Here is a 13593-nt window from a genome sequence, read left to right as displayed (position 1 = left end):
AGACCGGCGGAAGTGATTGGACAGCTGTTCTCCCTTATTTCTTGTTCAGGTTTTGAAATACCCCTGGACCCCTTGGCTTAACCCCTTTTGAATTAATGTATGGGGCGCCCCCGCCCATTTTTATGACCGTAGGGGATAAGAATCACCTGAATGTGTCTTTCTCTCCTTCTTCTAGTCTTTTGGCTCGATTAAAAGCTCTCGAAATAGTAAGAAAAGAGGTCTGGGAACAGCTAAAAGAAAACTATGTTGCTGGTGACACAGGTGCCGCACCAGTTTGAAGTAGGAGACACAGTCCTGGTGAGGAAACAGCGAGCAGGGAACCTAGAGCAGAGGTGGAAGGGGCCCTTCTTGGCCCCTTCTGACAACGCCCACCTCGGTCAAAGTGGAAGCAATCCCCACTTGGATCCACGTGTCCCATGTCAAGAGAGCACCCCCTGGAGTCAGCCATGATGAGTGGACTTTGGAGAAGACTACTAACCCTCTTAAGTTGCGCCTGCTTCGTAGGAGCGATCCCAAAGGACTTCAACCCCTACAGTCCTGTTCAACAAACGTGGGAGGTATTCAATGAGGGGGGTAGGGCTGTATGGACAATCGCCGAGGTACACCCCCTGTGGACTTGGTGGCCTAATCTTTGCCCTGACATCTGTAAGTTGGCTATAGGAGCCCCTCCTGGATGGGACCTTTAGGGGTACTCTGACATTAAGAGGGCACCTTTTAAACCCCCTCCGTACATAGAAAAACATTCGAGAGACCCATGGGGTGGTTGCTCTAACCAAAGGAATAGAAGCATGCTTCAAACCCATCCCTTCTATGTCTGCCCCAGGCCCCACCAAAGTCAGTCCCTCAATCCAACATGTTGAGGTAAGACTGACTTCTTTTGCAAGAGCTGGGTTTACAAGATTTCAGGTACAGCCCGCTGGAAGCCCTCCTCGAGCTGCGACTATATTAGAGTAACAGCCAATTATTCCTTAGTGTCTTACGTACCTGAAGGATTTCACCTAGATGAGTATACTGACTGGTGCCATCTGCTCCGTGTCACCTTCACTGAACCAGGGAAAAGAGCTCTGGGATGGACAAAAGGGTATACCTGGGGTTTTAGGATTTACAAGGAAAGATATGATGAGGGATTATTGTTCACTAACAGATTAAAATAGAGACCCCCTACAATCCTTTAGGCCCCCCAACCAAGTTCACACCCCTTACCTATACCATTACTCAGCCTACTCCGGTGATTGCGGACCCCCTTAATATGGTCGCTCTCACCCAACCTCCCACTCTTCAAGTACCTCTAACTATTACCTCCACAATCACTTCAACAAGACAGAGGATGTTTAACCTAGTGAGAGGAGCCTTTTATGCCCTTAATAGAACTGAACCAAGCGCTACTGAGGACTGCTGGCTATGCCTGTCCTCAGGTCCTCCTTATTATGAAGGAATTGCCTTCAATGGAGATTTCAACAGAACCAATAGCCATACTTCCTGCTCTTGGGGAACAGGACAAAAACTGACCCTGACTGAAGTATCCGGGAGGAGTCCAGGTCTCTGTATAGGCACCCCACCTTCCACCCACAAACACCTATGCGGACAAATTCAATCAGTGTCCAGGACAGAAGCTAATTACTATCTTGTACCTTCCCTGGTTGGCTGGTGGACTTGCAATACAGGACTTACTCCCTGTGTATCAACTAAGGTTTTTAATTCATCTCATGATTTTTGTGTCATGATCCAGCTGTTACCCTGCGTATATTATCACCCTGCATCCAGTTTAGAAGAAAGCTATGCTGGCCGGCGGTCAAAAAGAACCAATTACTTTAACCCTGGCTGTATTCATGGGAATAGGTATGGCAGTAGGAGTGGGGACGGGAGTGTCAGCTTTGATAGAAGGAAGACAAGGAATTCAGTCTTTGAGGGATGCTGTCAATGAAGACCTAGCAGCAATAGAGAAGTCCATTGACCCTTTAGAAAAATCTTCGACTTCCCTGTCTGAGGAAGTTTTGCAGAACAGGAGAGGCCTTGATTTGTTGTTCCTAAAGGAAGGAGGACTGTGTGCTGCCCTTAAAGAAGAGTGCTGCTTCTATGCAGATCATACAGGAATACTTAGAGATTTTATGCAGAAACAGAGAGAAAGATTAAAGCGAAGGAAACAGGAACGGGATGCTCAACGGGGTGTGGTTTGAGTCACAACCATCTTGGATAATTTCTTTGATTTCTGCTGTAGCCGGACCAGTCCTTATGATATGCTTAGCTTTAGTTTTCGGCCCTTGTATAATAAATAGAGGAATGGCTTTCATCCAGAGTAGAATTGATACAGTAAAACTCATGGTTCTTCAAAGGCAATATCAACCTATATTTCAGGTAGATAAAGAGTTAGGGGACACCAATCTCTAAAATTCTATGATTAGAATTAGTCTAAACAGAAGAAGAGGGAAATGAAAGGAAATTAAACAAATAAAAAGTTTAAACTAAAAACGTCTGGGACTGAGACTGCAAAGAAAACAAGCCCGGGCATGCCCGAGTCCATCTTGAAGCTAGGTCACCGGGTCATAAAGATAAGGGAAGGAATGCAGGAACTGGTTCTGACTATCTTGGCTGACTCATTGACCCTCTGGCAGCCCGGCGCCTCCTGCTCGCTCCCCTTTCTATAGACAGCATAGTCAAAAGCTGAAACATTAACCAGATGCGTTGTCTACTCAGATAAGCCCCCGGCTTTAGAATTCTTATATGCCCAGGCCTGCACATACTACTCTGCTGACTCATAATCATGTTGCTGATGTTTGAATGGGGCCAATCGTGTGTAACCTCGTCAATTCTGCCTAGCCCCTAAACCCTACCCTATAAAAACCCCAGTTTTTGAGTCTCGGGGTCTATTCCTCTGTCTCCTGTGTGAGATACGTATCGACCCAGAGCTCCGCCATTAAAGCTGCCTCGTGCTTTTGCAACAAGAAGGTCCCTTGTGTTTCTTTGGGTGACCCCACATCCCAAGACTTGAGTGGGAGGGCTCCTTCTTGGGGTCCTACATATACATCTACTGCATTTTAGATGCCAGCACACGCTCAAACAAACACTAATCCAAACTGTTTCCATGTAAGACTCCCATAAGCCTTAGGCAGCTAATTGTCATGAAATGACTGTAGATGAATTGCTTTGGCAAATCTGTTACTAGAAGGAGCATCCACTAATTTAATCATTTCCCTCCTCAAAATCTTGCTTTAACTCCTCCAGTAACAACAGCCTAGGTGTTGAAGACTTCTAAACTAAGAAGAACGTTAGAATATCTAAGTCCCTTATCATCCAGTAGCCTCTGCATTCATTATTGAAGGAAAGCTCAACTTTGAGACTAATCAGCACAAAATTGCCACAAAAGCACTACCACACCCTGAAATACCCTAAAGAAATTAACTTGTGATGAACCACCATGGATGTCTGAGCCCTGCACTTTGAAGGAACCTTCAAAACAGAAGCCTGGGCAGCCTGTGGGCACAGCACACCAGAGAAACTGACTGAGAGGCTCAAGCTGCTCAGCTTGCTGTGGGTGGGAAAGCATAGTGGCTGGCAGAATACAGCTTCCAGCAGGGCTTCCATAGCATGCAGCTCATGGGTGAACAATCAAACTCCCTTTAAGTTTCCTAGGTGGGAACTCGCCACCAGGCTTTAACCGTGCTCCAAGACGCTTGCTATGATGGCTAGACAAGTGTTCCAGAACACACCCTAGATATGTCTTCAACCAACCTCAGGAATCCCTAGAGCACCTTCCTGTCCCCTGCGTGAGGCCACGCCCCATCCAGGCCACGCCCCCGCGCCCATTCCCCAATACCAGTTGCAGGGATCTCCCAGAGCTTTCACTCTGCCCACAGCCCTCTCACAGGTGCCCGGCCGAGCCTTACCTTGGTCCCCATCTGTCCAGAGGTGGACACTTTATGGACCAGCTTCTGGGGCCCCTCCTGCTCTGATTCACTGTTGGACGAATCCTCTCCTGGTCCTGCAGCAGTAGGGGAAACCGCACTGGCCCCAGTGACAGCTCCTCCAGTGAAGCCCTGAGGGTGGTGCTGGCTTCTGGTCCAGGCATCCTCTCTGATTCCTGCAGGGACACAGCAGCGCCCCGAGGGGCTGTAGTCAGCTGCTGGGCTCTGGCCGAAAGTCTGAGCCCTGCACCTGGCTAGCACCATCTTCCCTTATCCCCTCCATGCAGCAACCTGGACCCGGGACTCTGGATCACAAGTCGCCCCTGCCTATATCTCTTTGGTCCTCTGCACACTTCACACCTGAGCACCCAGCCTTGGGATGTTCTGTGGTTGCTGACCCAGGATATGACCAGCACCGGAATGAGAGGATGGAAATCGAGATAAGCCTCGAAGGACCTCCCTCTTACTCCTCCTAGGGTCTGGAGGGCTCAGAGGGAATGGAGAGTAGAGATAGGGAGGGGCATGAAGCAGCAGGTCAGGCAGTGGAGATTCTCCTCCCCTTGTTCTAGGCAGCAGGAGTGAGGAGAAGGCTCCTGAGGGAAATGGGGACATAGAGCTATCTCCTATGTTCTGGGGTGCACTCTGGACCCTGAATCCCTTCACATACTTGGACCACGAGGTTCAATTCCAGCTAAGTAAAAGTTCCCTCTGCACAGGAGAAGAACTGGGTCTTACTGACCCTCAATCAGCACCACTGCTAGGAACTTACCTCCCACCTCTGCCTGGGGGTTCTGGTCCATTATGCCACCTCTACAGTGCTGTTTAGCTTCGGGCCCACCCCCATCTGGCGATTTGGTAGAGAAGAGCATTTTCTGGGAGGTTCAGCTCTGCTCTGAGAGCTTTTGGTTCAGAAAGAGTGATTCTAAAGCGCCCATCCAGAATGCCTGGAAGAATGCACCGAACTACGTGAACAAAGTATAAAGTAAAGAATATATATACACACACCCACAGGAGAGAACACCACTCCCTGGTGCAGACTAAAGTCTGAGGAAAGAGAATCCACAGGCTGGAGCCTCAGCTCCCAGGCCTCCCTGGCCAGCTGCTTCAGCACAGCCACAGGGAAGAGCTACCTTGCAGCAGCAGTGCACAATGCACATTCGACCTCAAAATCCTACACAGGTGGGGGAAGAGGGGCTGAGGGAGAGGGTAGGAAAAGGACAGGCTTCCTGCTGCCCACCTTAGAAACCTTCACAGTGCTGTTAGTGATTTTCCAATGGTGAATTCTCTACCGACTTGGTGGGGGGGTTCTCAGTAGAGCAATCCTTTTAGCACAGAGACAGCCTCTCTTGTGTGTCAGTTATTCCCTTTAGCGAGGGAAAACACGGGGTGAAATGGACTTCAAAAGTCCTTCTGGCCCTATAATATGAAATTCTGTAACTACTAGTACACACTGCCGAGAACTTTCTAAGAAACAATAGCATCAAATGGCCTTGGTCGGAGATCCAGATCAGTGCCTAGAGTACAGAAAGCCTATACACGGCCAAAACCAAAATAATGTCCTTTTAGTGACCTTTGTCTTAGTCTGACTATTTGGTCACAGACAAGTCAAGACAAAGACCCCTAGTAAAAGGCCTAACACAGTTCAGACTTTTCCTTTTAATGTAAAGAAGACAGAGGGCACAAGCTGGGACCAAAATGTGATTATGATTCTAATGTTCTCTTCCCCACACTCTATATAGTGAAAGGTCACTTTGGCAGCTATCCTGTATTTCAACCTACACATTAAACTTTCAGGTTTTATATAGCAACATTTCCCAGAATCCAGTCAAGGGTGACTGAAGTGAAAGGTGGTCTAAGGCCCATGCCTATTTGGGGAAGAGGACGGGTTTTATTTCTTACTCTTTGAAAGGATGCTGATTGCTTAAAGACACATTGCACACCTTCACATCCAGGAGCCAGGCAATTAATTTCTCAAAGTGCAGGCATCTGTTACTTATAAAAACATAGCCTTGCAGGCTGCTCTGAACAACACAGAATTCAGTAGCCAGCTCCTAAGGCCTGTAGCTTTGAAAAGCAAAGCCAGTCTAAGCTGGTTCCTGCTAAGTAAATGACTGCAACTCAACAGCATCTGCAGCTGTAGAGGAAACCCAGGATGACTGAAAATACTGTGTAGGCAAAGAAAGGAAAGCTGCCTCATTTCCCACTAAAGGCAGCTCAGGGGAAAAGCCTGGTGGAAGCCCATTGCTTCTGAGAAACTTTCAAGGAATCCCCAATTTAAAATAGTATCTGACCTACTAACTGCTTCTCCTAGTTAAAAGTGTTCACAATGGTTCTCTGACCTAAGGGACATCCACTTGTCTTTTCTTTGTTCAGTTTGTTTCTTTGTTTTGAGGGAGTCCCCTAGCACACCTCAGGCCCAATCTGACTTAGCATTTATGGCAGGTCTCCAGCATCAAACTCTATTTCTCAATATGGCTACTACAATTTCAAATACATGGCATATTGTCTCATTTGGTTTATAAAAAGTTGCTTGACTTTCTTTAGTGTTTTAGATTTTCAAATAATTTCTCCCCTGCTGCTCATGAAATCCCTTTTATTACTGTTACTTTGAGATCTTCATTGGTGAGCTATTGTAGTGCACAACTTTGGTTACAGAATTCCAGAGGCAGAGGCCAGCAGACCTTTGAAATGTGAAGCCAGCCTGGGCTATACAATGAAACTTCTATGTAGAACATATCAATAATCTTGTTGAAAGCTTGCATGTTGGAGTTTAAGGTATGAGTGCTGCCAAGAGCTGGAAGCCAGTCTGGGCTACATTGTAACAGGCCCGCAAGAGCTACACAGCAAATTCTTGTTTCAAACAAACAAACAAAAGCAAGAAAGAGTCTTGGCCATACAGTCTATAGATGCTACAGTCAGGGTTAAATAGAAAGGAGTAAAGCTGACCTCTCCAGTCAGTTTTCTACTTAATAAGGTACCATACCACCACCCCCAAAGTACAAGAGACATGAGCCAAAGCTGATTAAATCTTTATGAACACTCTATTACTACTTACAGTTATTCTGAACTAATCAATTGCTCACAAGCAGAATCATGAGACACTTAAAGTGTCTAATCCCATGTTCTAAGGTTTTACCTTCAATTGTGATAGAACTTAAGAGTTATGTGTCATATCTTGAAAACCATGAGTGGGTACTTGAGAAGCCATGGTGCAGGGCTCATGTTCCTGATCAGTCCAGAAGCAAAGGACTACAGATGGAACCAGCACAGACTGGAAGGCTGCCCTGGCAGCAATATGGAACCGATTCCGCAATCACTATGTGTTCCGTAGTCAGAACTTAACATTCAAAAAGTTTGCCCTGGGTCAATTTTCTTAGTTGTTACGCCGATAACAAAACAATCCGTGAGCAACAGTGCTGTCGATTACAGGAACTTCTGTGGTCCTAGCCCACAAGGGCAAAGACTCACCATCCAGGCAGAAAGGGGAACTGTACAACCTCTAGCTTGTATTGTGGCCTTTTTGCTTCGAAACACTTCTCTTTCTAAGTGTCCATTAATTCTGGACTATTAACTGGTATACTGCCATCAGCTAATGCCAACAGGTATAGAACCATTTGAAAATAAAAACCAATTTTAGGCAATGAAGTATAGTCAAGCCTCTCTCCACTTAAGATATTTTGTAAATCCTCCCACATTTTTAAACTGAGTGAGAATTGTAACTACCTATCTGCTAACCACTCCCACCCACCATTAAGGACTGCTTTGCTAAATATCTTCCAATGGCTCATTCTCAACAGCAAAACACTTTGATTCTCCTCACTTGTTTACTTTAATGATGCTAGGGCAAGCCTTGCACTGACATATGCTCTGTCCCAGATCTACATTCCAGCCCCCATTTTTTTCTACTCTTTCTCTTGATACAGAGTCTCAATATGTAGCTTATGCTGGCTCCCCAATCTGGGCCCTCTTTCCTCACCTAGTTGTTGTGAATACAGGTGTGCAGCACCACACCCAATTCCCCAAATACTTTTTGGGCTAAAATTTAAATTATGACTATATTCACTAACACTGGAATATATTCCAAAGCTAGCACCAAAGAAAACCAAGAAACTTACTATGCTAGCAAGTATCTTCTTTAGGCTCAAGACTTAGCCAGAATAATGCTAAATAAACTAATATGTATCCAAATTTAGCTAATTAACTTAATTTCACTCCCTCACAGAGAGAATGGCAGGAAGTCCCAGAAAATCCCTTTTCTCCACATGAATCTCCAAGGAATCTTTTGTTTTTCTCTCTGAATAGGAGAAATCAGGCCATCAAGGTTTAGGCTCCATCAGGAGAGAGAGGGAGAGAGAAGAGGAAGGGGGAGAGGGGAGAAGGGAGAGTGGGGAGGAGAGAAGGGAGAGGGCAGAGGAGAGAGGGGAGAGAGAGAAGCATAGTATGCCTTGGTTGAGTGGTGAAACAAAAAACATCTATGAGTATTTTAACCTATATGTCTTTGACACTGCAGACCTATTGCATAGGAAGTCTTTCCATCCAGAAAATAAGCATCAGAGAGATAGTCAGCTGTCCTTTCAAAATAGGACAAGAGAAATATACTCTTCTCCATTTTGGCCAGAATAAACCTGGTAATATGCAAGGCTTCTCTCTCTTCTAGGGGTGATGATCAGAATGGTCTCAAGCAACTCCAGAATTTCCACACCAAAGCAGAAGGCTTATGAACTCCAGGACCAAAAAGTCCAGCCAAGCAGCTATTGAAGCTAAAACTAAAGGCAGATTCATCAGTGCAGCCAAATCCCCAATGAAGCATTAAGTATAAGGTCGACAGGGAGCCTTTAAATTGTACCCAGATTCTGTGCCATTTCAAAGACTTTGGCATTTGTGCTAGGAAAGGGGACAGATTCTTCTTAGGTATGACACAGAAAGCTAAAACTAGTGATATTTTAGGTACTCACAGCCATGAAAATGTGCCAAGCATGCACAAGTCAAGTTCTGTCAGCATCTTAGCATGCTGGGTGATGAGGAAACCCTACATCTCTGTTAAAGATTAGGACAGGGATAGAATTGTCTTCGGTGTATAAACATTCTTAATATGCCATTTTCAGGTAAATAATCCCTGTTTCACTCCTGCGCTCAGACTTCATGAAATTCATTTTCACATTAAATTTTTAAAAAGAGATCAAATTAGAAGAATTAGTTTGGGGTGGAAAGGGGATGAGCAGGCCTGGGAAATGCATGAGAGTGTACCAAAAGGTGAGTGTAACACAAGCACACCATAAACCTACATGAAAGTGTCCTAATGGAATCCATAGTATTCACAGTTAGAAAATCTAAATGAAAGCATTTATTAAAAAAAATATATCAATGGTCATGATAAAGAGCACCCAAGATTAAATTCTGGCCTCCAAATACATTCATGGGCAACAACAAAAATAACCATGCACACACATACACAAATAAAGATAAAACCCATAAGGCAGGTGTAGTAAAATGTCATATAAATCCAATAAATGACAACAAACAAATATCCACAGACCAGAGGGAACTTACATCTTCCTCCACCTTCAGGGCTCTCGCCATGACACAGAGCCTTGTTTATGTGTTTGTCTGTGTGGATGTATGTTTCCTATGTGGGATATCCATGAAGGTCAGAAGAGGGATCAGATTGCCAGACCTGGAGTTACTAAATATTGTGTACTATTTCTACTTGGGTGCTAGAAAAGAACCTGGCCTCAGAGAATAGCACTAGGCACTCTTTACTGCTAAGCTCTCTCCATAGCCCACAAAGTGTTGATACAATAAAAATTTAGGTTCTGCTTACTTATTCATAAATACCAGATTGTTTTCACTGAAAGCATAATCATTTCCCTCACTAAAGATTTATGTTCAACTCATGGCAACAGATAGTGCATGGAGAAAATCCTGGATTGTCTGGAGAATGGAAGCCAGGACTGCTGAGAATGCTCTCCACCTGCACATGGAATATGACTGTGCATTTTTATTTTCTGGTTGTGAGATAAAACTCAGGACTTTGTGTGAGTGAAACAATTATCACACAGTACATGCCAGGTCTGTAAGCCCTTTTTATCACCAGCGTTACAAGGTACACAGCATGATGGGCCTGACTGTCCTTTGGGAAACACGCACAATGGCACTTGAAAATGGCTTACAGAATTTTCAAGGATTAGACGGGATCAACTAGGCAAAGGCAGTTCAAACAGGTAGTTCTCAGTCTGATAACCCTACCAATCTCAGTGTCTGCTCACCCTTCACAAAGAACTGGACTGTGAGAAACAAGTGTAACTAGTTCCACTTTTCCAGAAAAACAAATAAACAAACAAACAAACACACAAACACCCCTTTCCTCTGGCAAGATAACCAAATGATTTTGAAAGATGCCCATTGTCATAACAGGGCTCATTTTGTTCTCCAGGCTCCTTTACAAATACCGCTTAAAATAATTATAAAGAGAAATTTACAGAAAGGTCTACTCAAATTGTCTGCTTCTTTCTGATTAAATGGCTTACTTCCTAGGTATTAAATTTTATCTGGCTAAAACAGATGCATATTTTTCTCTGTCTCACTTCTTTACACATCTCAATGTCCCTCCATGGATGTCAAGGTTAACTGCAGTGGATTCCGGGAACCTTAAAATTCAGCCACCATACTTTACTCATTCTCCTACAGCCAGGGGGAAGACAGTGACCTAAATATTAGCCTTACAGGCTCCCCATCATCCTGTACCTCAACATGAATCAATAGTTTGATTGATTCCACTAAAAAAAATGGGGAATGTAATAGAAAAAATTAGCTCCATGTAAAAATGAGTTTCAGATCAAGTTGGTATGCAAAAAAAATTATAAGTTAAAGAAAACGCAGAAAAGAAAGTAGAAAATGAATGCAAAGCAAAAGAAAGGGAGTCAGCAAAACCTTGTGCTTAGGCTAAGGATTTTTCACCATAGGATGTTTCTACCAGGGCACTAAGCTTAATTCATGAGCAGTTGAGTCTTGACAGCTATTTAATGAGGTGGTTGATGTCAGAGCTACCTGGCTCATTTCCCAAAATTGTTTTCCTTTCCCATTATTGTGTATTTGTTAATATAAAATATTAACCAGACATTCATTCTGCTTCTGTAATTTCATTTATCTGATGATTTTTCAGAAAAAAAAATACAGTGCCTCATAGAGCAGAAATTCTTGAGTTGAGGCTGTTGTGGTGTGTTCCTTTAATAACCCAAGTCCATGTTTTCTTTTGTAAAGCACCTAAGACTTGCAGAGAATAATTGGGACTCAGCCACAATCACTAAGTTTTTCCCATGGTATACAACAACTTCCTCAGTTATTTTTTCTTGAACCACAATATCTTAGGAACTGGAAGAGGCATTATGCACAGTTAAGAGCAAATCTAGAAGAGCTAGGAGACTGAGCTCAAGAAAGCCAAAAGGAATCTTGAACAGCCCCAAAATAAAAAGGCCCAAGTAATCCTAAAATGGATTAGTGGGGAATCAAAATATAGGATTTCAGCTCCTGGCATTAATTCCAGCCTTGCTTGTTGCAGCCTTTTGATGCAAAGGGATAGAAGATCCTCCCAGGTCCTGATGGCTCCAGAGGACCCTATAGCAGGGGCGACCACAAGAGGGAAGGCAAGGTTTTATTATTGTTCCCAGGGATCCTCAGAATAGAAGTAAGAATTCTTGTATAAGCATCAGTTCCTCCTATGTATAGGATGAGTAAGGTGTCACCCATGCCATAGAGATGGAGAAGTGGCTTTAACTAGATACTTGCTAACTCACCATACGCTACAAAGAAAAAGGGAGACCAGAGAGGTGACCTCTGGTCAAAGACTTGTCTACCTCTTGCTAAACTGTTGAGCCCAAGATACCCTTCAGGTAGCAGATGAACTGTCTTCTCCAGGGCAGCATGAAGGTCCTGGAAGTGGTCCTGCTACATGCCCAGGAGACAGTAGAGCAATATCTCTGCTTTGGTGCCTACTACCTCCTGTTCCTGCTGTGACTGCTCACAGAAGCTCAATAGTATGGTGTACTGCAGCACCCTGTTCATGGCCTTTACCTGTGTCGTGGCATGGGCAAGGCTCTGTAAATACTATATGAGCCATTCCTGGCTCTGTGGCTCCCTGTTGGTGTCATTTGCCCTCTCTGTATATGGCCAGATAGCATCAGGGCTTAGTGAGAGCAGCAGAGTGACACAGACTGAATTGGGCCTTCAGGCTAGGGATCTGTAAATAGGAAGGCTATGCGATTGATAGGCTGGAACTAACCTCCTGCATCACTGGTAATAAGGCATGATCATGGAATGCCTCTCCCTCTGCTTCTTCTTTCTGGCAAAACCAAGTTAGCTGAGGTTGTAACCATACTTGAAGAGAAGAGACAAAAATGGAGAAGGCAGAGGTGGTGACCACTCCATCCTAGGTCCTGCCACAGATGGGCTTGACCCCTCCTGCTCCACTTCCAGTTGACTATCCCACTTCAAACTTCTATTTCAGTTGGGATTGGAGGAGGGTAAAGTCACTGAAGCCCAACAGTTCCCAGAATTCTGACACGGAGGCATGTGCCTATGAGATCTTCTTTTCAGGCATCCATCCTTCCTGGCCCACCTTCAGTACTGAGGAATTACAGCAGAAAACATGAAGAATTGGTGCTTGCTGACTTGCCTGGTAGGTTCATCTTCAGATCTTATCCTCATACCACCCATGACCATTTGCTCAGGTAATGGTAACTCCCACAGTCTCCTGGGTGCTCCTACCCAGTTATCAACGAGACATGACTGTATCACAGGTATGCCCAAAGGCCAACTTTGTAAAAGACAGTTACTCCACTGAGACACTTGATTTCAGGTGATACCATACAAACAACAGGTTTAGACAATGGAGGTGACTGCTATCATGGAACCGTAGCTTTACACAGACTGCCTGGCTTTCCCCTCTCCCTTACACCTCGATAACTTCTGTCTGGCTGACCAGTACTTATCCTGACAGCAACCACAGATCCGAAGTCATCACTCAGATTCTCATCTTATGTCTTCTTAGGAATAATAGACATCCTGATGATGATGGGATGGACAAAATGGGAAAGGGAAGGAAAAGTGACATTGGACACTGATTTGGTTTGTGATGAGAAATAACTAAGTTCCATGAAAAACAAGTATAGATACAGATACAGAAGAGAAACATAGTCTCTGAATAACAGTCAAAGGAGAGTGAAGAGAATTAGTTTGTGTTCCTAGAAATCTTCTGAATAATCCAGTGAGGCAGCATGGTTGGTGAGATTGTCTCACATTCTGTGCAGTGGTGCATAGTACTTTTGTTCAGTCCTTTATAAGATGCTTTTAGTGTCACTGGAAACTAGCTGACAGAAACTGGGAACATATTTAGTGCTTTAGTGTTGATTTTAACAATGACCTTGGCAGAAACTCCTTTCTGTCAGTATTAGAGATTTAGATATGTGAGGTTGAGGAGTTCCCCAGTTAAAGAATTTCTTTTTTTTATTAGATAATTTCTTTACTTACATTTCAAATGTTATCCACTTTCCTCATTTCCCCTCCAAAAACCCCCTATCCCATCCCCTCTCCCCTTGCTCACCAACTTGACTACTCCCAATTTTCTGTCCTGGCATTCCTCTACACTGGGACATCAAGACTACACAAGACCAAGGGCCTTCTTCCCATTGATGTC

At 44.3% G+C, this 13593-nt stretch overlaps 1 long non-coding RNA gene across 1 annotated transcript in view; it reads right to left on the bottom strand.

The window, feature by feature from the left end:
• 1700110I01Rik (RIKEN cDNA 1700110I01 gene) overlaps positions 1 to 12345 on the bottom strand; it is a 43430-nt gene extending 31085 nt beyond the window's left edge. Inside the window, exons 1-3 of the long non-coding RNA NR_038059.1 lie at positions 12181 to 12345; positions 4672 to 4846; positions 3885 to 4078 (exon numbers count right to left, since the gene is read on the bottom strand). This is a non-coding gene — a long non-coding RNA (RIKEN cDNA 1700110I01 gene). The remainder of the gene's footprint in view (positions 1 to 3884; positions 4079 to 4671; positions 4847 to 12180) is intronic.
• Positions 12346 to 13593: the final 1248 nt, after the last annotated feature.

The sequence above is a fragment of the Mus musculus genome, chromosome 14 (assembly GCF_000001635.26).
Source record: "Mus musculus strain C57BL/6J chromosome 14, GRCm38.p6 C57BL/6J".
NCBI lineage: Eukaryota > Metazoa > Chordata > Mammalia > Rodentia > Muridae > Mus > Mus musculus.
The sequence above is the reverse complement of the archived record's forward strand: the minus strand, read 5'-3'. Positions and strand labels throughout refer to the sequence as shown.